The 27167-nt window shown below is 40.0% G+C and overlaps 2 protein-coding genes across 6 annotated transcripts in view; one reads left to right on the top strand and one right to left on the bottom strand.

Moving 5' to 3' along the window:
* Nucleotides 1-27167, top strand: part of LOC124210846 (luciferin 4-monooxygenase) — a 73611-nt gene that overhangs the window by 9719 nt on the left and 36725 nt on the right. The window contains exon 2 of the mRNA XM_046609287.2: nt 12745-12825. The gene's annotated coding sequence lies outside the window, so the exon portion shown is untranslated. The remainder of the gene's footprint in view (nt 1-12744; nt 12826-27167) is intronic.
* Nucleotides 1-27167, bottom strand: part of LOC124224833 (lachesin-like) — a 287180-nt gene that overhangs the window by 226349 nt on the left and 33664 nt on the right. The gene's annotated exons all lie outside the window — the stretch shown is intronic.

Genomic DNA, 27167 nt, shown 5'->3' with positions numbered 1-27167 from the left:
ACACGGCCGGCTGAATACCCGACAAATAACCAATCCCTCGATGGACGCCAGGACCTCCGGCCAACGGACCCTCGGGGGAGTTCGCCGTCTTTCCCGTGGGCCTTACATCAACGAATTTTACGTTTTTCAGCGGACAGGGCCATTTTGAATGCGCGAACATTCGCAAGAATATAACGTGAATTAGAATTTCATACGCAACGAACGATCCATTCTCCTGGTAAAAGTGACAATTTGTTGACTTCCATCCGCCCATCAACTGCAATTGTCGATGATACTTCAACGAAATAAAACGAGCTGCAGCAAAAGGTCTGATTGTGAACGTTCATTCGTCGGACTGGTATTTTGTTTATTTGTGTTTCGTCCAAGCGCACACGCACGAGAAATCGACTTTTTCCGAGAATAATTAAAAGTTGCAACGTGATTGAATCTACAGTGTTTTTCCCAATTTTCAATGTTCGCGCAGCTATTGACCCTTTTAAAAATAAAATGTAAAAAAAAAAAAAAAAATTCCGTAGCAATTTTGTGTTGATGTAATAAATTGTATAACGTTTGTATGTATAATATGTTTTTATAGGTATGCGTATCACTCGTATCTGTAACGTGTCCTGTATTGATTTTGTCGGTAATTTGATAACGTTAAACGCCGGAGTGCAGTCCGGTAACCAATAGCGAGAGAAATATTCCTACGAACATACTGTAAGGATTAAAATTGAATATGGTAAAGAAAAAAAAAAAAAAGAGAAAAACAGCATTAATTTGAATATTGTATGAACGTTTTTTTTTTTTAATTTTTTTTTAGTTTTGTTTTTAGACACGCAACTCGTACATATACACGGCGTAATCAGATTTCCATAACCTTTGTAATGGACATAAAATTGCAGGTGATTTAATTTTCATGCATGTATTTTTTTGTTCTCCTTCTCAGAGTAACGAATACGCGATACCTACGTTCATTGTTTCTGGGTATATATACATATAAATATTTTGAATAATTACGCGAACTGCGTAGGACACCTGCGTATACAATCTGTAATCGATATACGTCTGCCCTTTATCTCCAAAAAAGCTTCCAGCCTACCGCATTAATGAGAGACCGCGGATCAGCACCAACGAGGAAACAATCGCAGAATCGTACATTTTCAATATCGCGTATAACGTGTAAGCTGGTGGAAGGGCCGATTTTAGTTTTTGTTTCGTTTGTTCGTCCCCTCTAAAATCGAAATAATAATAATAATAATAATAATAACAATAATAATAATAATAATAATAATAATAATAATAATAATAATAATAATAATAATACGATTCCCCGTAACATTAGGATGCAAAAATTTGAAGCACCGGATATTTCGTATTTACATGCATACAATAATTATCTTAGCCACGTGATTGTGAAGGTATACCCGTGTCTATATAGGATATGTGCATGCATGCACCTATCCTATACATTACGTATACATGGTATATTCTACACGCGAAGCCTTGATAAATGGGTTCGCACGCCGGCTTAACAATGCCGGAATGATTGGCTCCGCTGTCTAGCCTCATAGAGTGGGCATTCGCTACTTACAATGCTCAATATACTATCGCAATTCTACACTGCCGGACGCGAATCTCCCAATTCTCGGTGATTCTGTACCGTTCGCTCTCCCTCCCTCTCACCCCCTCGCCCCCTGCACTTTCTTTGTCTCGCTTCGTCGCCCCATCTTCGTCTCCTTATCCAGAAGAGAGAAAGAGAGAGAGAGAGAGAGAGAGAGAGAGAGAGAGAGAGAGAGAGAGAGAGAGAGAGACGGATACCGTCATAATTGGCCACTCAAAGTTCAAGTTGTATTTGAATTTTCCGCTGAAACGATAAATGATTAGGCATCTCTCTGGTCTCGCGATTCGTAACTTGCCTTGCAGGTTTTAAAAAATGACGAGCTCAGCGATATTAGAATCCGATCGAAAATACCGGGATTTAATCGTGGCTTGAAATTTCTATGTAATTATAAAATACTTGATTCTTCACATTGATACCTCATGTTTGTGGAACTCATTTATTTCTATCTCTTACCTTATAACATGAGGATTATTTTTTCATTCGTTTTCACCAACATCGGCGCAAATAACATCGCCGGGGATTTTAAAATCCTTTTCTTCTCTTTGTAACTCTTAGTCTAGACCGATTGATCCTAAATCGACAGAAGTTTGTCGATCGTCGCTTAGCATCATTTTGATCAATTGAGATAAAACTTCTTAACCGGTTGATTGGTAATGGATCGTTTACGTACATTTTTTAATAACTCCGAGATTTGTCGATGGATTTGGACGAAATTGGTACGTACACGAGCGTTTTGGGGGTCGCCGAATCCAAATTTTAAAGCAGAATTGAAAAATTCGTTATGAAAGATCCAAAATGGCTTCAGAAGAAGTGTAATAAGTCTTTTGAATCTTGTTACTCGGTTTTCTGTATCATTATAGCAATGAAACTAACAACAGGACTGAAAATTTAACTCGACTTACCCCTATTTTCACCCTCAAGGGGTGGCAAATTCTAAAAATAACTTCTGAAATTAAATCAGGGATCCATAAAAAATCCCGGGTGCCAATTTTGTTGTAACTTGACCGGTTGTACGTGGCAACCAGTTTTGGCACGAGAACTGGAAAAACTCTTACCAGTCAACCGATCAATAATTAATCCCGATTCGATTCCGACCTTAATTGATGTTATAATTATACATCGCTACCCGAGATTTGGAAAATGGAATTTCTACCGATTTAACTTGGAATTAAAAATACACACGATCAACGTCCCGCAGCTTATACATAGTATATCACGTACGGTGCATGCTAGTCTCCGCACGGCCACGCCGCATGCGGTAAGTGGTGATAATCGTGGTGTCGCGTCTAGCTGAAACCTCGCGCCACCCGATATCGTCCGTAACCAACTGTAACCGTACACAACTAAGCGTGGAGCCCTGTTTGCATTTGCATACGCGGAAGCACGCGTGCGGCTGACGTGCGTCGAGAACCTAATAATCTCGTGAACGGCACGGGATGTTTCCACATGCAGATTGAGGGGAAAGGATCGAGATTGACTCGTAAGGTTTGTCGGGATCGGTGTGGAAAAAAAAATGAAGCAGCTTAAGGGGTTTTGAAGAGCAAAAAAAAAAATATACTTTAATATTTTTTTTTTTTATTTTTCAATATATTAAAAGAATCATTTCATTCAAATTTTAGGCATGTACAAGAAGAGTATTTGATCGGTATTTCATAAAATTTTTATCGAAAAATTTTGAAAAGTCAGTGGTTGAAAACTAGTTTTTGGACACACGTTGGAAAAAAATGTACGTCGCGGTGATCTGGATGAGTCGTGATGGATTTATCTCAAATTAAAAAACCAAATATTTTTTGTTGATAGGTCAGTGATTGAAAGAAGGATTTGTTTTATTTTTATTTTTTTTTTTTACTTACTTCGGTCACATCTTATTTTACTAGGCAACGCATGGTCTAGATTTTACCAAAAATTGTACTCTTTTGCATAAAACTATCTAAAGTTCAAGTTTCAATTTTTTGTAAAAATCCCTCGTTTAATTACAAGCTATACGATATTTGGTTTTTTTATTACAGATAAAGCTGTCACGAATTATCCTGATCACCGCGAGGATGCTTTTTTCTAAGGTGTAATTTGATCATTTTGGATGAAAATTTAATAAAATGTTGTTCTTTTACCCGCCTAAACTTTGAATGCAATAATTCTTTTATTATGATGAAAAAACAAAAAAAAAAAATACAGAAAACATGTTTTTCTTTTGCCCTTCAAAACCCATGTAACCCCTTGATATACGGTTGGTAGTTTGCAGTCGGATGATAAAAATAGGGGAAGGAAGAGAAAAATTATAAAATACATATGTAATAGATGTGATATCGTAAGGAAACGTATAGAAAAAAAAACGAAGAGCGATTTGGTGAGATGTGGCACGAATTGAAATAGCTTGAATTGCAAATCCCCAGCGGGCAAAACAATTTTTGCGTATAAAAGTGATCCCTTGATCCTCGTGATTGCGAATGGTTTATTAGCGAAAGCTTTTCTGAAATTTTATATCCGCTCTATGTAATTGTCGTCGGATTCTCATATAGCCAGTGTTATAATCCTCGTAACAGACTCGTTTCGCAAGGATTATGTTCTTCTCGCACATTGTAATTCCTTTATAATCCGTCTAAGCTCAACACATACGTGGAAATAGGATGATAAAAACATTACGTGATACACTTCGCGACTGTTTCTATTTCTTTTTCCTATTTACTCGAATTAAATTGTTTCCTCAGTTTACCGCTTGTGTAACATCATAAAGTATAACTTCACTTTCTTCACTTTCCCTTGTATTGCCAATTTTTTGTCACATAGATAAATCAAAAAACGCCGGGATATCTACAAAAATTTCAGAATCGATCACACTGTAAATTAATGTAGGGAATTCTTAACCGGAGAAACACTGGAATTCAACGGATCTTCAAATAATCCCTCACGATCGGTTTTTCCGCGATGAAACGATCACCATCCGTTCTCGGTACTCGAGTTCATTTCTACAGCTGTATAATACCTATGTATACATACGTGAATAATTATTACCGACAAGTTTCCGTTATAATATATTTTCAAGATATCTCAAGAGGCATTAAACGTTTTTCAGGCGATTTCCACGTGCTGCAATATTATTTCCTCATTAAAGTATCCGATTATAACTAAAAAGTACAGCGCTGTAATGGTTTTAAGGTCGATTATTCCCCAGCGGTATGGAATAGACTTATTCAGCTACGCTTTTACGTCCTAGGACAACCGGAGGTTGCGATGAGGGTTGACTAACTTCAAGTGTGTTTAGAATATTAGTTATACGTTATTATAGTTTATTGTGATGAAGTTCACGGAACAGGAGAAACAAAGTGTGTATTTCAGAGGATAGGTGAGAAATGTCTTGGGACGAACGGAATGAAGCGTCGGCGAGTGCGGAGAGCACAGAGAAGGTGATAGCCAGGTGATATGGAGAGACGAAGAGGGAGAGAGTGAGTGTGAAGAGGGACCGAGGACGTAACGGCTCTAACTTTTTTTTTTCTTCAAAACTGCGCTGCGGAACAAGTGATTTGACTTGCTATGGCTCGATTGAATTATAATTGTAAATTGTAAGGAATATGTAAAAATCTTTCATTGTAACGCGACGAATCGTATTCCAATAAATAGAATTTCAATCAAATTCATTGGGGTTGCGTATTACTTTCACCTATACTCTATTTTTTCGTAGTTCAACCAGCGCGACAGTGAATTTTGTTCAGTGAAACGACAAAAATATTTTTAAACAAAGAAACATAGGTGAATCTAGCAAACGAAATAACGCCTTCTTCGGCATTGATATTTTTTCAGTGTAGGTACAGCTTTATATACATTATCGTACTCCTCTTGTCCTCGAACGTTCAGCTGGGTTTTGTCCATCGGGCATATTTCCGAGCGTACGACCCGGCGAAGAACAGATGCGACCCCGTGCAAGCTGCGCAAGGAAATTAGAAGGCGTGTTTTTTCGTTTCCCTCCTTTTTCGACCCAAGAAAAATACTCCATTTTCTCCTTATACTCATTTGAAAAGAATCGTTAGGTATCCGCACGGCTGCACACGTACGCGTCTCGTTAGAAACGACGAGTCGAGTGTTAAATATGATACGAGGAATCGCCCTGTAGAATAAGGAGAAGATCCATCCATAAGGACGCTGAGTAAAAAGACCCGGTGTTTCTTCTTTGTGCTAACGATCCGCACGGGGTGGAAATATTCTTTCCCGATAGTAATGACGGCGTCGTTCGTACGCTCGTCGAAACGCCGAGGGATAACAATCTCTCTCCTATTAGCAGGCACGCGAAGCGCCGATGATATACCTGCAAAGTTACTCATCCTCTCGACTATCTTTAAACCTGATCTAAATCAGGAAGATGGAATATATGGAAGAACGGAGATCCGGGCTTGCATGTGTGTCAAATAATAGGCGGAAATATCTTCACCCGACCTGCCTCGTGTTCAGCCGTGTAACGGATCTATACGCAGGTATGCATACATGGTTATAATACGGATAGATCCGAATTTCAAGATGGTTAATCAACGAAACTTTTCGGCTTCCGTTGTAATTTGAGGCCGCGTTTCGTCACGTATACCTGTGTCTGTAATACCAAGGGATTTTCGCCGTCGAAAACTACGATAATTTATCATAAATTCGACGTACGAAACTTTTCACGATCACGGATTACACGGTCACAATTTTACGATGTGGAGAAAAACCGTTGTGTTTAATAACAGAAAGAAGGTCCTGAGGGAACCGTTACGTCGCAAATAAAAAAAAAAAAAAAGATTATTGCAGGATGCGAGTATCGGACGATCAGATTAACCAATTGTTTTTTTGAAAAACTAAACCTACAAATTTTTCAAAATCGCCGGAATTCAAGTTACTCGAGAGAGACAAAGAAACTCGTACTTTCGTCCTATAATTGCTTCCCTCAATCGGAGAGACTTGGATGTTTCGGCCCGAGTGCCTCCGAGGTGTCAACCGTCAACGAATCCGAAGCGCCGCGATCGAGACGAACGACGTTACAGGTTTAATTCCATGAACCCTTGCAGCATTTCCAAGAACAATGCCGAGGGAAATTAATCCGATGCCCGAGGAACTTTTGGGATGTAATCCATTGCCGAGTTAGGACGAGGCAGTTTTAACTTAACGACAGGGTTTAGTACCTCCGGGTGTTAACGCTGGTCAAGACTTCCGAGACTTTGCATGGAGTGCATCTGCGGATCGAGACGTATAACGATATATAGTCGCGATACGATATAAAGATTGCGAAACGCGTCCATCCGCTGCGAAATTTCTTCTTCTCGCCCGTCTCCCGGGCTGCATTCAACGAAGCTCGTTTCACCGCTTCCGCATGCCCTGCAAAACGCTGTTTCCTGCAGAAACGCCGGTTTGAGAGTGATTTAATTAGCGTAGTAAATTACCTGTTTCCAGGAGGTACAAGATATAAAACCTTGTATCCGACAGCGTCGTTCGTTGAACGAAGGTTGTACAAAGCGCGTTGGAAACGCCCGAAGTACTCAGGTGCTCGAAGAGGAGGTTCATATTATATCGAATCGCGGTCTATTCCCGCGCCAAGCTTTGGCAAGGCATAAAACATCCTCTTCTCTTCTTCCTCGACACCAAATAAATTTCAACCAAAAGCACGTAAAGCGCGTACGTTATACAGGTATGCGTATTAAATACCTATATAAACCCCACTTTGTGATCTTGCCGCATTTTGGGACATCATTAGATACGTTTTATACATAGAAAGTTCCTCTCCTTGTCCAGTGAAATGATATTGATTACTCCGCTCTGATATAACTCTCTATGGTTACTCGGAATTCCGATTATATTCATGAAATTTGCGCCGCTTTTTACGCAAGAACGCTTTTGAAATTCCGGGGAAAACCGGGAAACCGTCGGTGTATGAAATTATGGGTAGTTTCCAGGAGACGGCGCTTCGATATTTCCGTTATTACGCTCTTCATTGATACCGAGTGAATAAAATCTGAAATTCACGACGGTACGCTACGCACTTGATTCACTGTTGCATGAGCCACGTATACCCAATTTATGATCTGAAATTTGAAAAAAAACCAGAGCGGCACCTGCAGATGTAATAAGTTGCGTCTACCCTTATAGTCTCCAAAGTTCTGCCGACTCCTTTTATGGATATATATATATATATATATATATATATATATATATGTCCATTATATAAATTCAAGTCCATATATTATATAAAAATTTCTCCTCGAAGTTTTGCTCGAAGTGAGCCGAAATTTGCATCAACTCGAAACCAGTTGATGCAAATTTGGGATATTTTTTCATTTTTTTATTCTTTTCGCAAGAATATTTTGAAATTTGCACGGAGTGACGTGAGAAATTTTCAACAGTCGCACAAGTTTCGGATCGATGTGAAAATTGCGCTCTCTTATTAATGCAAAATCATCGTTACGATGACACACGCAGATACAGATCGATGATGCTCGGACCACTTTCTACGATGTCCAGAATCGATAACGGTAAAAGCGACGTCGGTGCAGCGTAACTTTGAAATTTTTTTATAAACGAAAAAAAAAAAAAAATAAAATAAAAACTCACAAGTCAGCTCGAATCGGAGACGAGGGTGTAATTGCCGTGAGAATCGAGCAGAAAGCGATGCCAGAAATCGATCGTAGGTTTGGTCAAAGTGGAGGATGGTTCGTTCCTTTGCTCGGGGGGGGGGGGGGGGGGGGGGAGGAGGAGGCTAATTATAATTTCCCCCAAGCAGACGGCAATACGTCAAAACGTACCGTGCAGTCAAAATCGTCGTCGTCCTCTGACGAGGGGCAATACACGCGTGTAAATAAACACGAGCGGGGATCGCGCGTCGTCATCCGCACGCATATGCACGCCATAAATCGTCGGGGGGCAGCCGCTGAACTGGCGTCAATGGCGCTTTGGCGCTCCGCAGTTACGTATGTCCTATACGTATACGTATACGTCTATGCATGTATATGATATATATGATGTATGTGTACGCGTATGCATATAGAGCCGAATATATGCATATTCAGTGCTCGCGTATATACTCGACGATACGGCGGCGTGACGGGGGTGGAAGGCGATACGGCGGGGTGACGGACCGCCGGACGTCCGACCTGTTACCGCCCCAACTTCACCCCCCATTTCGACTCCCCCCCCCGGCAGAAGCTCGGACGTCATCCCGCGGCGTCGCCGTCGAGCGCTAACCGAATACGACGAATCTATTCGGGACCCCGAGAGGGTTCAATCAGTGATGATACACGCGATAGCCACCCCTTGCCATCGTGCCCGGTGCGCGTGTTTACCGTGACGACGTGTGTTTGAATTCCTCCGTCACGAGCTTTTGACGGCTGTAAGCTGCGGTTCCCCGGAATCGTCGAGAAAGCCCGCCGCCGGCTATTTCTACGTTATATGTATATATCCGATTCTTGAACCCGATGCGCCCGTCCGAAACGGTTCGAGGATTCGCTTACAACTTGTATCCGTATACGAGCGAGAGATACGGGATTCTGTTCGTTCCTTCGCTACCTGCCTTATCCTCCCCTTAATTTTCAACGTCTACAACATGCAGCAGCTCCAGGGGAATTGGTTCAATTTATAACGACCATCCGTCAATTAGGGCATCGGTTCTGTACGGTATCGCGCACGAAATTTTTAACAATCCTGGCACGGAATATTTACACGCATATTCCATACGCGCGCCTCCTGGAACACGAAAAATTTTCAATTATTTTCATTATTTTCGTTCCTCTCGTTTTCATTGGACGAACTGTTTGCGAAATATCCAAGCCTCCGGCAACTGTTGGATTATACAGTCGCAAAAATATGATCATTATTATTATTGTTGTTTTTGTTTGTTGTTGTTGTTGTTGTTGTTGTTGTTGTTGTTATTTGTTATTTGTTCGAATATGGACTGGTTATTAACCACGAACGAAAAGTTAACCGTAGGATTTACAAATGTTGAAACAAAACCTTCTTTTTATATACATATATAAAAATCGGAGAGAAGAAAAAGATATTTTCAACTTCATTAATCACATTACACCTCGCGGATGTATCGTAACATGTATAAATATATGAATTTCTTTTCTGGAGCCTGTATATACCGGCTAGGTATTAAGTTCGTTTTATTTTACGCACTGTTGAAACTTCTGCGTATCTAAATAGCGGTATGTGGAAGACGAGCAAATGACGGGAGTGGGAGAGAGAAAGAGAGGGAGAGCGAAGCATTTATTCGCCATGGAACAAGTCCTCTCACACGGTATATACAAAATAGATAATATATATACAGGGATAAATTGTATAGTAAAAGAAGGTACGGTAAAACAATCGGTAAGATGAGAAATAAAGCTTGACTAGAATCACAGAAAAAGAGGAAGCAAAGAAATAGGCATAAAGAAATAAATAATTAATAATAATAATATAAAATATATAACAGGCAGAATAATAAATGAAAGATAAAAATAAAGGCAATAATGTACGATGAATAAAATCGATTGAAATATAATAAAATGGACGAGAACGTCGAGTAAGAGAGCAAGAGACGATGGGACGAGAGGTGGAGGGAAAGAGGGGAACGATACGGCAGCCGGGTATATAGAAAATGCTGAGGGAATTACGAACAGGTGAAGTTGATAAAAGAATCTAAGAACGTTCGGGGAAAACTATTACCGTCGACAAACCGCGAGAGTTTGGCCGTTCGTGCACCACCGGCAGCAGCAGCAGCAGCAAGCAGGGCGAAGAAGTCTTTGGAGTATCTGCTGTCACGTCTCTAACTATAAAGTCGTGTCTTGCGGGAAATAAGAAACTCCGAGTGAAGAGGATGAAGAGAAAATTACGACAACAGGAAGAAAACGAGGGGGGATTGAGGGGGATGAAAAAAGCAGAAAAGAAGAAAAATCGGAAGAGAGAGAGAGAGAAGGAAGGCATCGCGGTCTATTGATATAGGATACACTCGGAATCATGAGTTACACTCGGAGAGCGTCCGGAGTATAGGAAAAAGCCTAACTTCCGTTTGATAAACTTTTCGAAGTACAAGGAGGAGCGAAAAAAAAATTGTAAATAAAAACCGTTCGGTTGTTCCGTTTCGTTGGCTCGAGCTTTTTAGTATAAATTTACTGTCCGATAACCAACCAACAAAGTTGAAAGATCATATTCGTCAATCATTTACTCATCATCCCCTGATCACGCTTCCGATTATGGAGGATAAAATTATTTTACAACACGGTCGTTACTCTCCGCTATTGTGAAAAAAAAGTAAAATAAAATAAAAGTTAGAATAATCGTAACTCGTTCCTTGGAAAAGATGTTCGTCGAGGGCGTGATTTATATTCCAAGGCAAAATTCGGGAATAACGTTTGTTCTCCTTCGCGCGAGAAGTCAGAACTACCGGCATACCGGGCCGAAAGGCGTCCGTCAAGTGACAAATGAAAGGGCAAAAGGTGACGCGAAACAAATCGACATTCCGAACGGAATGCTGGACGAGCGTTGAACCGGGTCCCGAAGGATCGGAGGAACCGACCGGCTACCAATTCTACGGGGTGTCCTTACCCGATCCGGTGTGAAAACACTCCGAGAGCAATTTCGGGGGCCGAATGAAAGCTGCTTAGCATTTTCGCCGTTTCCTCCGCTTCTTCGTCAGGAGTAATCTGATCAGCAATGGCTGCCTTCGCCTCTGCAGACGAACAGCATCTGCGAGTGGCACCTTGACGCAACCGTTCCTGCCTGCCTTCCTTCCTTCCTTTCGTCCTTTCTTCCCTTCTTCGTTCGCTCCTTCGTTTCAGGTCCCTTCGCTGCTCCATACACGTGATATTGGCGCGTGCCAGGCAGACACAAACAGTTTCTGCAGACTCCTCTTCTCGTCTGATTAAACTCTTCGTCGGAATTGGTTAGCGCTGTTCTCCTCCTGTCACGAACACACGACCGATTCGTACCGCTGTTGTGTAAATGCGTCAAAAGTCCACCCCCGAACGTGCCTATCACAATTCTGTGTAAGGACGTTGTACGTTCCGTCTTCGTGGAAAGTGCCGCGAGCTATAACTTCCGTTACGAAATCCGTCTCGAACCGGATGCTCAGGTTTACTCAGGCAGCTTTTCGCGATTGCTATTACGTCACGGATTCCACGTCCTTTCGTTCTTCCAGTCGAACGGATTCGAAATTTTGTCGAAATTTCAATAGCTCGGGCACTTTACCTCGTTATTGACAGGAAACGCAGAAACGTTTACAGAAAACTTATAAACATCGTTTATTTGAAAACCTGGGATTAGATTACATAAGAATCGCAATATCGAATTCCGGATAATCCGAAAATCTATTTCGTTATAGAATTTTAAAATTCAGAAATACCAATTATAAATCAATTGAAGAGTCGAAAGATGAATGACAGAAAATCACAATCATTGTATCGTTTTGACTTTCTATGTTTCATATTTCCTTATTTTGAAATTCCATGAAACAGATTTTTGCGTCCCTAAAAATTCGGTGTTCTAACCCTCCTGTTTTGACTCCATGTTTCGGTAATCGAGCGACTTTGAAGTGATTTAAAAATTGCAAAACAACGGTGATTTCAACGGCTCATCAGGTCTGCTTTACTAACTCCAACTTCGTGGGGTAAGAAATGTTTTTTTTTTTTTTGTTTTTTTTTTTTTTCCACATCGACCAGCAACACCGGAAACGATCGTTTCGTCGAGGGTCTACCTGGTCGCATTCCTCGAGCCAGTCGTGCCGCGTATTCGCAATTTTTCATCACGTAGAGCCTAGAGCCGATAAACCGACCCTAAACTATGAGCGTCGAGACCTCCGAAAAGAAACATCGATTTATTTAACACTGAGCCCGTCGTAGCGGCGGGTCTCGGGGGGTGTACAAAGGTATTTGTATCCCGAAGGCGTCTTTCCAAGGGAGATCTACTCCTGTGACCGACGGGTCCGTCCTTCCGTGAAATAAAATGATTCGGTTTCGAGGATCCTCTCCTCCGCCACGCCGTCTGCATATCCTGCTCGCGGAATGAGACCCTGCAACGTTTCTCCTCGCGTTCACCCCTTTTCTTCGCCGTGAATCGTTTCTCCGCGAAGCGATAAATCCGCGTCGTCTTAACTCACCGGCTAATTTTCCTCAATTCTGAAATTTCGACGATTTTCGTTTCATTTTCAGACCAGCCATCTGTCATCGCTCAACAATTCTCTTCGCTTCGGACCTCGCAAACTCTCCGCTGTATATCACATCTGCTGCAGGGTGAGTGGCCTAGTTTATATATATTTATGTATAATAGACATTTTTTTTTTTCAAAATTCAAGTCGAAAATATTGTTTGATAGGACGAAAAAGCTCTGTGTATTAATATTTAGAGGTGTCACATCGCGATTTTGTGCTTCTTATTTAAGTAACAATGGTACATTTTTTTTTTTTTTTTTAACTTTGGAATTTTATAACTCTTCAACGCATTAGTTTGCCGATAAGACCAGAACGTATTGTTGTAAGTAAGTGAACACTCTTGAAAAAAAGATGTCTTATCAATTTATGATAAATCTACTTTTTCAAAAGTTATTTTTAATAAAGGAATATGTGTGTACATATATATATGTACGCACAAAGAGATACGTTCCGCAAAAATCACCATATAAATCACATAAACCTGGGGTGGAGGAAAACTTTTTGGAGAAGAACCGAACGTCGGATTTATGTAGTTATACTTGGTTCCATACCAAACGATATTTCCGCAGATTGTGCAATTCGCCTCACGCACAAGAAAACACGGAAACTATCGTATAACAGGGAATTTCAGTGATACTTTTAAGAATGCCGAACGGTATACTAAAAACTCATGTAAGTAAAGAATTATGTGAAACTCACCGCTTAACGCCAGCACGCGGACAATCAAAGTTACATTTCAAATACATGGCAATACAAATTGTATACAAATGTACAAAATTCGATTGCCTATTCGCTGGAGTTGTGTGGTCAATTTCACACAAAAACTTTTTGTATGTGCGTTTCGATTTTTCGTATATATTCTACAATCTGTACAAGGATACTCTGACTTCGTAATGTAATTTGATGATATCTAAAAAAACAAAAAATATGTGCAAACTGTAACGCGTACAATCAAATCCAAATGCGGAAAGCCTGCATTTCACGTACAACATAATAATAACCAGATTTAGCATAGAATTTTCAAAACCATGACAACGGAACGATAATTAACCGACCTCTTTAGTTTCTGTAAAAAAAAAACAAAAAAAAATAACAAATAAATAAACAAAAAATCCGGAAATGTTTCAGAAAATTATGAGCTGACCAGCTGATATTTTACTTCGGTTTATCGAATTAAAAAGTTTACTTCGACCGGCATGATCCCCTCACATCCCCTGCAACGTGATGTGTAAACATACCCAGATATATACATTCATTTATCCGCGGTGAGCAACACGGTGGAAAGTTTGTCCCGTGGTTCAAGCCAGCTAACTCGATTTCGGTGTCCCGAGAAAAGGTCGGAGGATCGAGGGCGTGCAGGAAAAGGGAGTCGATATTGAATTAGTATTTCGAGAAGGGTTCCGCGAGCTCAGATACTGGCACATCTCGCAATGAAGGAAACCGCCGGGAGAACCGAGAAACGCGACGTGCTCCTTGTTTGCCTAACTTTTCTGATACCCCCCCCCCCCCCCCCCCCGTCTTCTGCAGGCTAACTACACGTCGCTGCACGCCCGCTTGAATCCCCGACGATTCTGATTTATTCAATTTTCAACCAGCGGTTACAGTTCACGCAGGCTCCTAGCTTTCGGTTCACCGGGAGTTTTCTGTGAAACTCATCACTCGACGCCTGTTCCCTCTACTTGCCGGCGACGAGCGGAGAGTTTCACGGAAAACTCCCGATTCTATGCTCTCTGCTGTTTCGTTCCGTCTGCATATTACGCTGAATTTACGACTAATTTTAAGCATGTAACGTCGAAGCTCACACACGCGCAAGAGATACGTAAGTTCATATCCCGAGTTTGTGCGGGGAGCCGACATTTCATCCCCGCTTTCCTGTCCTTCCCACCCTCCGGACACACATATCTCCGAGGATATCTTTACGCCCGAATTCACACGGGGGCGCAACACTTTGGAACCAAGTTAACGCCTCCTGGCCTTTCGACGATGCGTCTGGCACCCCAATTGTTTCGGGGTTATATTATACGGTGAATAACGTTTATCCTTTTTCTACGTTCCTTTGCAGCCCCGAGAAGGCTGTCTCGTGAAGCGCGGTGGCTATAAGCGCTTACTTAGGCTTCGAAATATCGGGACCGTAAGGTTTTCGGAATTGTTTAACGCTTTGCGGATTTTTATATCGTTAATTTATTGATTTGATTTCGACAATTTGTTTATACGTACAGCCGACTGGAAGGATTGTAGATGCGTTTTTTAGACGCATTAAAACATGTGTATGCAAAATAAGTGCGTTATCTTGAGTCTACAATTTTTCGAAGATACAAAAATTTGTGGGATAAAAAGGATAAATCAATAACGTGAGAGACTGATTTGATAGTAAATAAATTCCTGTTTCAATATATGCGGTACATTCTTTACTACGTGCACGAAGACTGAGCAGAAAAAACTCGGAATTCTACCCAATATCTTCCATGTTATTTGAACATATCGCTTATACGACAAAATTCAGCTTTCACATATGAAAATGTAGAAATTTAAAAGAATACAGATATTTTACAACCCTTAGTGTAGACACAGCGAACCCCTATCGACGCACGGTTCTCGTCGAAGACGACTAAACATTCCTGCAGGCAGCACAGCGGGGGAATAATAATTTGAGCAAAAAGAGCAGCGCGCGGCAGGGGATGAAAATGGACAAGATAAACGGTTTTTTTTTTTTTACTCGTTTTATTTTTCATCCCCTGTAGCCCGCAGAGAGGAAGCTGGGAAAGCGGAGGTCGGTGGCTGTGGTTTCGAAGCAATTATATTCTCAATAAAAGTCGCGTAGTTAACGGGTTTTTGGAAGTATATCTATACCTATATACCTAGCCGAAGAACGCCCGGGTAAAGAAGGCGGGCGTTCACGCTTAAACTTCGGAGTACGCGATTTGGAAGGTGCGAAGACGGCGAATTCGCTGCAGAAGATGAGAACAATGGAAGTAAGCGGAGTTTCGTAACGGTCGAAACAATATTAGCAACTCGGTGGAGAATTTAAACGTTATCCAAGGGAAATTTGGTGGTCTATGAACCGCAAAATGAACCCGAAACGACGTAGGAGCCGAACGGGGATGGGAAATGGGAGACAGAGGGATAACCTCTGACGGTGAAACTTTTAAATTGTGCCAAAGTGGGACCCGGGATGCAGGGGATGGAGGGTGAGGAGGAGGAGGAGGAGGGAAGGGATGGCCGATTAGCGGATTATAAACATACCGGAAACTTCTGACGGGATCAAACCTCCCTGTAACTGAGAAGATGCGCTTTCCTCGGACGTATTTAAACAACCCCTATACTCCCCTATATTATGTACCCGCTCAAACTACCTTTGATGCAAAAAGTAAACATGAATCCTGATGCCCTCTCCTTCGTCTATATGGATGTGTATGACCCGTATATACACAAAGAATCTCTCTTCGATTACCACCTGTTATACCTATACCTCGTTAAATGTGCATCCCGTGTGACGGATTCTGATGACGAATATTTCTACGTGTATATATATAATATACATATGAACATACGTGTACGTTTACACGTATACATGTGTATATACGTATGAGTCTAGGTACCATCGATTCGAGATGATATCAAGCGATGTGACTGAGATACAAAAAGCACACATTGGCCATGAATCTTAAATATTATTGCTCGATTTGCAATTAGGGAGAAAAAAATCGAAACTTCATTTTCCCAATAAATTTTTTCGTTGTTCTACAGATTTCCAATTCTATTTTCACACGTGAAAATTGTTTGCGGATTTCTAATTCTCCGATTGATTGATAAAGTTATTCGCGAATGAAATGTTTTCCAAAAATATATTAAAGAACGTTTGCAGGTGCAAAAAATAATTAATTTCTACGATATTCGCAGAGAAAATAGTATTGCGTCGAATATCTGAGATTGAAAAGATATTCTTTGTAAAATCTGATTATTTTCACAAACTATCATCTTCGACTCTATCCAAGTAACTGAATGAAATAAGTATATATTAAAAAGAACATAACATTTCGATCTGTTTTTTTTTTCTTTTTTTTTTTTTTTTTTTAAGAATAAAAAGAAAGTAAAAATATGTTACTACATGCAACTTTGAGACTGTTGAGATCATCAAAGACATCGAAACAACAAGGAATCGTGAAGGAAAAATGTAAAAAATTGAGATACGTTTTAATTATAAATGATAAGAATACTAAAGTTTAGCCGAAATAAAAAATTCCTGCGGTCCGTATTATGTATCACAGAGGCTGCAGTGTGCAGGGGGTAATATTTTACTCGGGGTCAGATTTTCAATGAGATTTTCACTTGACCGGGAATCGTGGGTGGGGGAGGGGAGGGGTTGGGGATGTATTCTTTAGCCGTCGTGTCTTTATACCTACAAGGGAGGACCGCGAGTCGGCCGATCGACTTTTTGATAGTGGGGTAAAAGTTTCTTTCTTTGCTACGAAGCAATTAGATGATGGATCGCGATTAGCGGGAAATGAGAACGTCCCGGCAAAGAAAGCGGAATTCCACGGGGGAGGGGCGGCGGCGGTCCCACCGCCTCCAGGGGGTGACTTTTCCCCATTGGCCACGCTTCGCTCTTTCCCGTTTTCTCGTTTCCCATTTTTCCTCTCTCTCTCTCTCTCTCTCTCTCTCACTCTTTCCCTTTTCTTCTCCACCCCGGCTCTTTGCTCTCTGCGTATTGTGTGCAGCGGGTCACAGATACAAGCCATTTTACTCTGCGTGTGCGTCGGTACTACGTTGTGGAATTTAAATGGACGTTCATCTCTCCCCCCCCATTCGCATTATTACCGTTATAGGGGGCGATACACGTTACTTTTTCATTATTATGCAAACCTCGTTAGGCAGCGTTCAAAGAAGTGGCAGTCAGAAAACAAAACGAGAGCAAAAACAAAGCAAAAAAATTAAAAAAATCACAATAATCACAGTAACGATAAAAAAAAAAAATAAAATGAAATAAAAGAAATAAAACGAATTAAATAACAGAATTAAAAAAAAAAAAAAAAGACGAAAAAAATTGAACTTCATCCTACGCACGTGAACCGCGCCGATTAAATACAAGCGATACTTATTAACGCGGTATTAACCCAACCATTCGTTCGAACTAAATGAATAAAATCGCGCTGATGCCGCCACAAATTTGCAGATAACTTGCTTGCGCTCCGCTCGGTTTCCCCCTGCCCTCTCGCTCTTTCTCCCCTTGTTAATATACCTTATAATTCGCTGGATAATCATTGAAACCCTGTGTTGTATATATACATGGTGAAAGAAGAGAGGGGGGGAGAGGGAGAGAGAGAGAAAAAAATTACGATCCATCTCGTAAAGATGCAAATAACGTAAATTGGTTCAGTGATATGGCGCGGAAAAAAGTATTCAACGTGAAATTGCGAATAGATAATACGTATATATATGTGAGCGTGCGTTACATGCGCGTACGTTGAAAATCAGATTTTTCTTCTCTCTTCTCATGCCTGAATTTTTCACATGTCTCGCGTACCGTGAGAAGAAAAAATAAATTGGATAAAAATATTGGCGGATGTCCAGACATGGAAGCGTGGAAAAATTGCGGTTATATGTACAGAAAAAATCCATGATCGAAAACACCGCGTCATCGGAAAAACAGTATACGGTTACATAGATGATTTTCATCAAATATGGTAACACTAATTGTACGTAATAACGCTTTCCCGGCAGATTCATGATACAGGGTGCGAGCCTACGCATGAAATTCGGCAAGGGAGTGATTCGAATGTTTTTCGCATTTGGTATATATATATATATAGCTGAGCGCGTATACGCCATCCGTCATTCTCGACACGTTCGTGTCGTATTTTTCACCGCAACATTGACGGTTATATTATTTTTAAACGTCGAGCGGCACGTTTAGTAGGACGAAAAAAAAATTATACACATATGTATGTGTATACATATGCATATAAATATATATACATATGTATTTATTACACACGTATATGTTCCTAGAACACGATTTTTCGACGAGACGTTAACAACATTGGCGAAGCGCTGAAATACCAAAAAAAAAAAACGCAAATAGCGGTAAACAACGCCGATGGATGGGAAGTTGCGGATTGCAGATTTTTCGTGCCCCGGTTCAGGGTTGTTTTATGGGACATTTCGAACACCGGACCCGCTCGCATATTTCTCTCAACAGAAATGCTCAATCGGGGTGACCGACTCTTTGTATACTAATCCTTGCGAATATTTTTTCATTACCAGAAAAAAGACCGAGAGGCAGGGGAACAAAAAAAAAAAAAAAACGGAAGAAAAGAAAAAGAAGCAGATAGATAAAAAAAAATAACTTTCAGCCGTTCAAGGAACAATCCGCTTCTGGTTCACGCGGCGAATACCGAATACCGAATACCGAAATTCGGGAGAACGCAAAGATCGCAGTCTGGTCAACTAAATTTTCATAAAAAGTGGTACATACGAGTATATTTAATACGTCTCTCAATTCGGAGCAAAGGGAGCGAAAAACTCGATTCCCGGGAATAAAATTCAACCCTTATTGTGCGGCGCATATAGAAAGAACAATAATCAGGATAATCGAAATTACGGAATCCCCTTTTAAAATTAGGGCAATTTAGAGAATCCTCGAAATCGTGACTCGAGGAAATTGAATACACCATCAGACCTGATTAAAGATGAGGTCTTGCACGCGGAACCGGCTATGACATCAACGGGATTAAGTCGTGCAGCTAAAGTAAATGGAGTTATTAGTTATACGCTCGAGCCTGAAAACCTCGTCTGCGTTAGATACGAGATTTAGGCTAACGGGATGATTAGAAACGATTTTATTTATATTTTTCGCGCCGAGCAGTATAATTGTCGCCATTTTACAATCAGGTTTTGATAATTGAAGGCATTTTGTAACGAGTAGATGTGGTCAAGAATTGAAAAAGACTCGTGCCAAATGGTCACTGAAGAATTGATTTTCCAGCAAAAACTTGAGCCTCCTAATTGGCCAATCAGACGGTTCGCAAAAATTCTTTGCATATAATGCAGTTTTCAGACAAACAATGTTTTTACTCGACGAATCCGTTCTCTTTCATGCATACTCTGCAATCGCAGAGCACCTGCAAAGCGCGTTTCAAACCGTTCTAAAAGTGTCATAAAGATTTTACGACAATTTGATAAAATCCATCGCTGCGCAGGGTAGTCGAAGTCTGAGAACAGCAGGAAAAATCAAGCCGACGTTTTTCTGTATTAAAAATACTGAATTTTGTTCGAAGTACGTGTGAGTAACATGATCATTGAAAAACCATGATAGATTTAGGTTAGCTAATTTCATTGCGGGTTTCTCGTTAACTACTTATTACAGTTTCGACCGGTTTTCGTTATCGTTCGGATCCCTGTTATTATACGTTATATACTAATTCTGTTAATATAGCAAAATTTCCCGCCCTTTTAAACAAGCAGTCACACACTGCCCCGCAGGTACACGTATGATTTCACTACCAATCGTTTTCCGTTTAACTACAATAATAATAACATTTTCATCGCCCCAGCAAACAATCGTTTCACGCATAATTAATACCTTAATACTACATCATCATTTTCACTATTATTGAACATATATGTATTAGGAAGTGTGCGCTTTTCGGCTAATCTGAATACACATTCGTATGAAATTCATATCCTCGTTATTACCGTCATTGTTATTATTAATAAAATTGCGCCAAAATGCAGATTTTTTTGCATTCCTATCACTACGGTATTATCTGGAACGATTCTAATCAATTCGACGATCCCTTATCTGTATACGTATTTTCAAAACGTTTGTTGAATAAAAGTTCGTATACGTGTACATGTAATATAATAATAAAACAACATGCGGCACCTAACAACCCAAACTTTTCATGATCCCAATTACTCGAATGCGATTCCTACGCGCTAAGCGTGCAGAGACGGCATCCATATGTGTGCAGAGTGTATCGACGACTAGGGGAAAGGCTAACACGAAGGGTAAAATACCCGAAATTTATCATCGGCAGTTATTTTTTTCTCGGGTGAAATAAGTTTTTTTTTTTTTAACACATTATTCTTTTGCTTTCAATTTTCCATCGGAACGGTTGATTTTAAATTTCGCCGAAAAACCAATCACGGAGTAAATATATTATTTCTATTCTCGCAATCAGTACGGTACTTTTCGATCGGTCTGTATTTTTTCATTTATTCGTCATTTTATTATCATCATTATTATTTTTCTAGTTCCCCAAAATTTCAACCCACTAGTCAATCGCAATTTTTTTCACATTTTCCCGTATATCTGTTTACCAGCAACCAATCTCTATCACTCGTTCGGACGAACGAAGCTCGTTTTAATTTTCCGCGGACACATCGGAAGCGTATAGGAAAGTATAAAAAAACGCATAAAACAAGAACAATAAGTAGAAAAAAAATGCCGTAAAAAAAAAGAGAGAAATGTGATGAAAAAAAAAAATAAAAATAAAAATCACGCGCCTCGGCTATAAATTTGAAGCGTAGTATTTCGCGCGAAGCGATCGCAATAAATATATAGGCAGGCAATGTCCACCGTGCGTGGTGGATGCGCAGAATAGCGGGCCGGCGTGTTCTAAACCGTAATGCGGTGCATACGGACCAAATTACAACGCATACTCGTCTCTATCGGCGACCGTGTGCGGATTTTACCGTCTTCGAAAAAACTCAATCGAACGATTTATGTCACGTATATATGCGACACCTATACACGTACATAGGCCGGAATTGTTGGCCATCTGGGGAAACAGCGGCGTGCAATAAACTACCTATATAATAATAAAAAACATAACGTGGGTATAGAATGTTAATTGAAAATTTATTCGAACCGTATTAATGATATCCGGTAGCTCGAAACGATTTTTTAAATAAACCGATCGATAGTTCAATGAGAAAAAAGACAAAAGATAAAAACATAATGAGCGAAAAGTAAAATCTTACGGATTGTGCGATATCGGTAATGATGATGATCAAGCTGACGGCGTTGCCGGCTCGATTGACACAGGAAGTTTGATAGTCGTTAGTGTCTTTTTTTTCAATATAATTGAAATATAACTATAAATAATTTATATATATATATATTATATAATAACGAGTGATTGGTGAATATTTTTTCAAGCGCCTTTATATCATAGGTACAATAGCTAGGTACAGTATATATATATATATATATATATATATCAGTTTTCTGCAACGAATCGTGCAGGATTCTTCGCCGAATACAATTCACACCGTTCTTCCGGTGAAATTAGAGCAGTGGGCGTTGCAATTATTTACGGGAGAAGATAATCAATAGTGTATAGATATGCATTATATGTATACACTATTGATTGTCTTACATAGGTACGCACAAAAATATATCAGAAATATATCAGTGATTTATCGAATCAATATACGTACGCAAGTATATAATTTCAATGCCGTTATCGCTGTTTCATATAGATATATATATCATGCACGTACCCGGACACGTGTGTTTACGTAGATCGAAAAGGTCCGTTCGACTTTTCGCTGCAGAGAAATGCAACTACTGAGGATGTAGGTATAATACGTTCATACGTATACCTATGTACCTATATACGTATATATTCGCAGTTGGTCTTAAAAAAAAACCGGTGAGCATCGTCAATGGATAAAGCGCGATCCAGAGAGCGGAGAAAAAATAAAGAGAAAGGGAAAAGAATAGAAAAAAAAAGAAAACGAAAGAGCGACGACTGGGGGAAATGAATAAAGAAGTAAGACTTGAAACAAGTGTTGCCGAGTATTAAGCCCGAAAGTGTAGTAGAAACGTAGAAGGTGTACCGGTAATAAACCTTTGAACGCATTCAACGAACCGGTTACAAACTGGTGATGACGTATAATGGCGGTAATATTTCACCTCTCATAACGTCGACACTCACTCCGTATTGCAAATATTCCCGGCGATGTCAAGCCGGGCCAAAATTACACTCCGTTCGTGACGTGCGGATGGCAAATGATCGAGCATTACTGCAATAATAATGTGTTGAGATGAAAAATTCGTTAAACATTGCAACCGAATTAACGAAATCCACGAATTTCATTATTTAATTCTGCAAGTGGAGAATAAACGAATAGAGGATATACAGTTTAAATTTCGCGCGTAAGCTAGCAGCCGGAATTAGCAGACAAACGTTTTAATGTTCATTGGAACAAGACAGTGAAATCTGTAGATCAAAATTTTGTGTCACACCTCGAACCCTCAATGTCTTTATAGAATTCGTTGAGGATAGAACTGATCTGCATTTTTCTATTATCAAAAAGTTTGGTGCGTTTGGCTGTTAACTCTGGCTGATAGCTTCGGCTTGATCGTGAAATTCTGTCCAGTTTCATCCCTTATTACATTACAATTGTCGTTCGCGCACAGCGGGGATTCAATAGCGTTTGAAATCGATTCTGCAATAGTCGAGTAGACGTGCAGCGCGGGGGTGGGAAAGGGCGGTGAGGAAGGGGGGGAATAAAAAGGCGTAACATCGTCGATTTGTCAAGTTTTTGCAATGAAACTCCCGTAGGACGGTGCAGAACACGTATGCGGTACGGAAAAAGCGGTAATGCGGTTAAAGATTAAACGAAGCCAAAGTCGCGATCTAATGTAAGTATGTATAAGTCATTCCATACGAAATCAACCGACTTTTAGATCCCACCCTTTTTAATTTTTGTTAAAACTTTCGTTCACGTGATAGTGCAGCATCTCTAAAAAGCAGAGTAATTAATTCTCTTTTTATACAAAGTTTTTTCTATGGAGCCACTTTCGAGTTGACAATATTGAAACGGCGTTAGAATTCCACTTTTTTTCTGAATTCTTGAAAGATTTTCGAAAATCTCATATTTTTGTCACGGCGTGTTGTTTTCTACTTTCCAAATTTTTGATTAATAATAAATAATCAATGTTCACTGTAATAGAAATATAAAGAAAGAAAGAAATCTGAAACATTTTCCGCTCTACGAAAGGCACGTTGAATTGCTTTTATCGAATATTTAAATAGTTTTGTTATTTGCATAAAGGTAAAAGGTGAACTAGATTCTAATCGATAAGAATTACTGCAGTACGAAAGAATAAAATAAAGAAATAGTCAAATTTGTCGGAAGGTTGACCCGATCGTAAATTAATCACGATAATAAATCTTACAACTTTTGCGCAATAATTACTTACTAGATATTTTTACAAGGTGTTGACAATAAGTTCGAGTAAAATGTTTCGGGACGAATGTGATAAGAAAAATAGTAAAAAAATAATTATCATCGTTCCACGCGATTTAAAATTGCTTTTTCGTTATAGAATCTACAATGTTTCGACATCTTTATATAAGGTCAAACATTGATGTTTTAGAACTTTTCTTAAATGGAATTTGAAAAAAGTTACTAAAACTTCGAGAAGGCTTGAATATCCGTGTCTCGGAAGTGATTCTAAAGAAAAACAAAAAAAAAACATTGGCAAACATCGACGGTATTGAAGATGGGAAAAAGTTTCATCAAAAGTTGAAAATGACGAGGGTAAAAATTGCTCGATTCCATATGGAATACCCGATTATACACATAATACGTATATATCCGCAGGTGGGAAAAGTTCGAGATCGGAATTCGACACGGATAGAATTCCATGGCATTGATCGTCGCGCGTAAAAGCATGCAGAAACAAACGTTATCCTGTAACAAATGTACGTAACATGTACGAATACACATCGAGTTAGTATCCCAGGTACCAAAAGGCGCGGGTTTGCATGCGGAGGATTGCTTTTCACAATTTTAATTGAATCGTTAGAGAGAAAATTCGCGAGGAAGCGAGATGGCGATGGACGAGGGGAACTGCGGGGGTTCAAACCGAGGTAAAGAGATGAAGTATTGTTCCGACGAGCAGCCAGGCAGCGTGATTGCATTACATCAAAAACAACGGAAACTTCTTCGAAAGGCGGAGGTTCGCGGCTGGTGTCTGATAGAAACTAGAGTTTCGCCATGGTTTCGCATTACCCCGAAACCGTTGGTAGAATGCAGATACTACACGAGCTTTCCCGCGTGAAACTTTCACGTCCCGGAAAATTCAGCTCAACCGATTATCGCCGAGATTCACTCAAAGCTTCGTTTATTAACGGGAAGTACAAGATTTTCACTTCGGTATTCGTGTTTTCGTAACAATACCTGCCGGCCGCTGATATCGCGGAAAGTTTCAATTTTCCTTTCCCTCCCTCTCCATTCTCGAAGAAATTTGAGAATATTTCGGCCATTTTTCGACGCCTCGTCGTGCGGTTGGTGCTGTTTTTTATTACATCATATTTAATCTTGCTTAGCATGCGAAATGTGAACCAAAAAAATTTTGAACATACCAAAATATTCGCACTCTGAGAGAAAATCTATTCTAATACAAATCTTAAACAAACTTCGATCTAACGAAATAAATTCTTCTCGCCAATGACAAATGAATCATTGAACAAATTCTTATTCAAGTGAAATATTTCCGTCACAATGAAATCTGAAAATATTTACTTTCTCTCAGCGTAACCGATTTAACTTCCCTCTAAAAAATACTTGCCTTTAGTATGAACTTAGAATTTATATATGAAAGATCGATATTTTCGACCTCGTATGTAATGTATTGGTAAAGTATTGTTTTACCAATACAAAACATCAATTTATTTCCAGGCTCCTCTACCCCGTATTTCCGATTCTTTCCAAAAATCAATTGTACTACGGAAACGAGGATCGACCATCGCAAGAAATCGTACAGGACGAACACACGGTGCGTGGGTGGAAATGTCGAGATTAAATCAAACGGTCATTGTGTTTTCGGTACGGCTAAAAATATACGTTCACACTTTGTAAAGCCGACGGGTGCCAATCAGGAATGATAAAAGTCGAAGGTGTCTCGTCACGTGTCTCGATTGTATACGACACGACGAATCCGCGTAAATTTCGCAGCGTCTCACTGACTGACGGGGAAAAGAAAAGAAGAAGGATAAGAGAGGACCTTTTGTTCAGTGAAGAACAGGGATAGGCCCGTATACATGGAGTCACCAAAGTTATGCATCGTTTTTCCTTAATAACGCGAATCTCATCTGGCTTCGAGAAGGTCGAACACGAGGGAAAAATAGAAATTTTTGCATTCGCGAGGCATACCAGGTGAAGGAGACTTTTTTTATACTTTGCGGAGATGAAACGTTTCATTTTCTATGCGCGAATAAGTGATTCGCAAAATCGGATCAACGTCACGGTTTTCTTTTATAATAACTACTCGAATCGCGATACCATCGAGTTCACATTGATTGTACAGCAATTAATCACGGTTGTTATACAAAGCTGGAATTCTGAAAAATCTGGATGTATGTGTAATCAGAAAATCATCACCTGCGAGTTCACGAGTCAGGACAAAGTCGCGAAAAAATTTCGCGTCGGCAAATCAGCCATGTGTTGATTACGATATTTTCGCAACGTTGAAAGTGCGTTCTTCGTTTTTTTTAAACTTGATTACAGAAATAGAGACAAATGAAGAAATGAGAAAATGTTGAAACACACGTACGTCCAATTGCTTGAATTATACAATTTATTCACGGTTCGTGCGCAATGAATTATTACTTCAAGTCGATTATTATTATTATTCTACTTTATCCAAATGCGAAACATTTCTCGCACAGCTTTTGGTTTCCGAAATGCTTTTGAATCGTTATTAATCGGCCTCGAAAAACGGCTTCCTGCTGTTTAACCGCCGTTCAAATACGTTTCAACAGTCGCGAGTTATTCGCGTCAGCCGGAAAACCGTCCGCAGTGATTTTTCCCGTGTTTTGTGACAGTGTTCTCCGATTTTTGACGCCGTGCGGTCGAAGCACTTCACCGAGGCGTGATTCCCGATCAATTCAGCTGCATCCTCGTTGTTTTTGTTCGTTGTGCACGAGGCTCCGTAGTCGAGTGTGCGTTTAACAAACCGCCGCAGCACTTTCCGAGCTTGTCAACAGGTTCTTTCGCCGATTAAGCTCCCCTGCAGTCATTGGCGTTTGTCCAAACGATAGAATTGTTCTCCCAGGCTCTGTTATAGCCAGGCACCGACAACGCGACAGGGAAAAGTCGGGGTTAAGAATAAAATCCGGCATTGTGTGGGGCGTCGCGATAAAAGATGCGTGACGTTCAAGTTGGTATACCTACACATAACGTTAACGTAACCTGTTGTTTTTTGGAATGATCGTAATTTTGCAAGTATGTTGCGATTGTCTGGGATTTAGAAAAAGCATTATATAAAAAAATATTGTACTAGTTATATTTTGAAAACTTGAAACTTCTTCCAAGTTATCCTTGAATTAAAAAACGATAATTTTTCATTCGCGTCAACGTTAGTGACTTCAAAAGCTTGTGTGAAAAGAAGGATGACTCTTATCT

Source organism: Neodiprion pinetum, chromosome 1 (genome assembly GCF_021155775.2).
Source record: "Neodiprion pinetum isolate iyNeoPine1 chromosome 1, iyNeoPine1.2, whole genome shotgun sequence".
Taxonomy (NCBI): Eukaryota; Metazoa; Arthropoda; class Insecta; order Hymenoptera; family Diprionidae; genus Neodiprion; species Neodiprion pinetum.
Note: the sequence above shows the minus strand (reverse complement) of the source record. Positions and strands in the feature narration are given on the sequence as shown.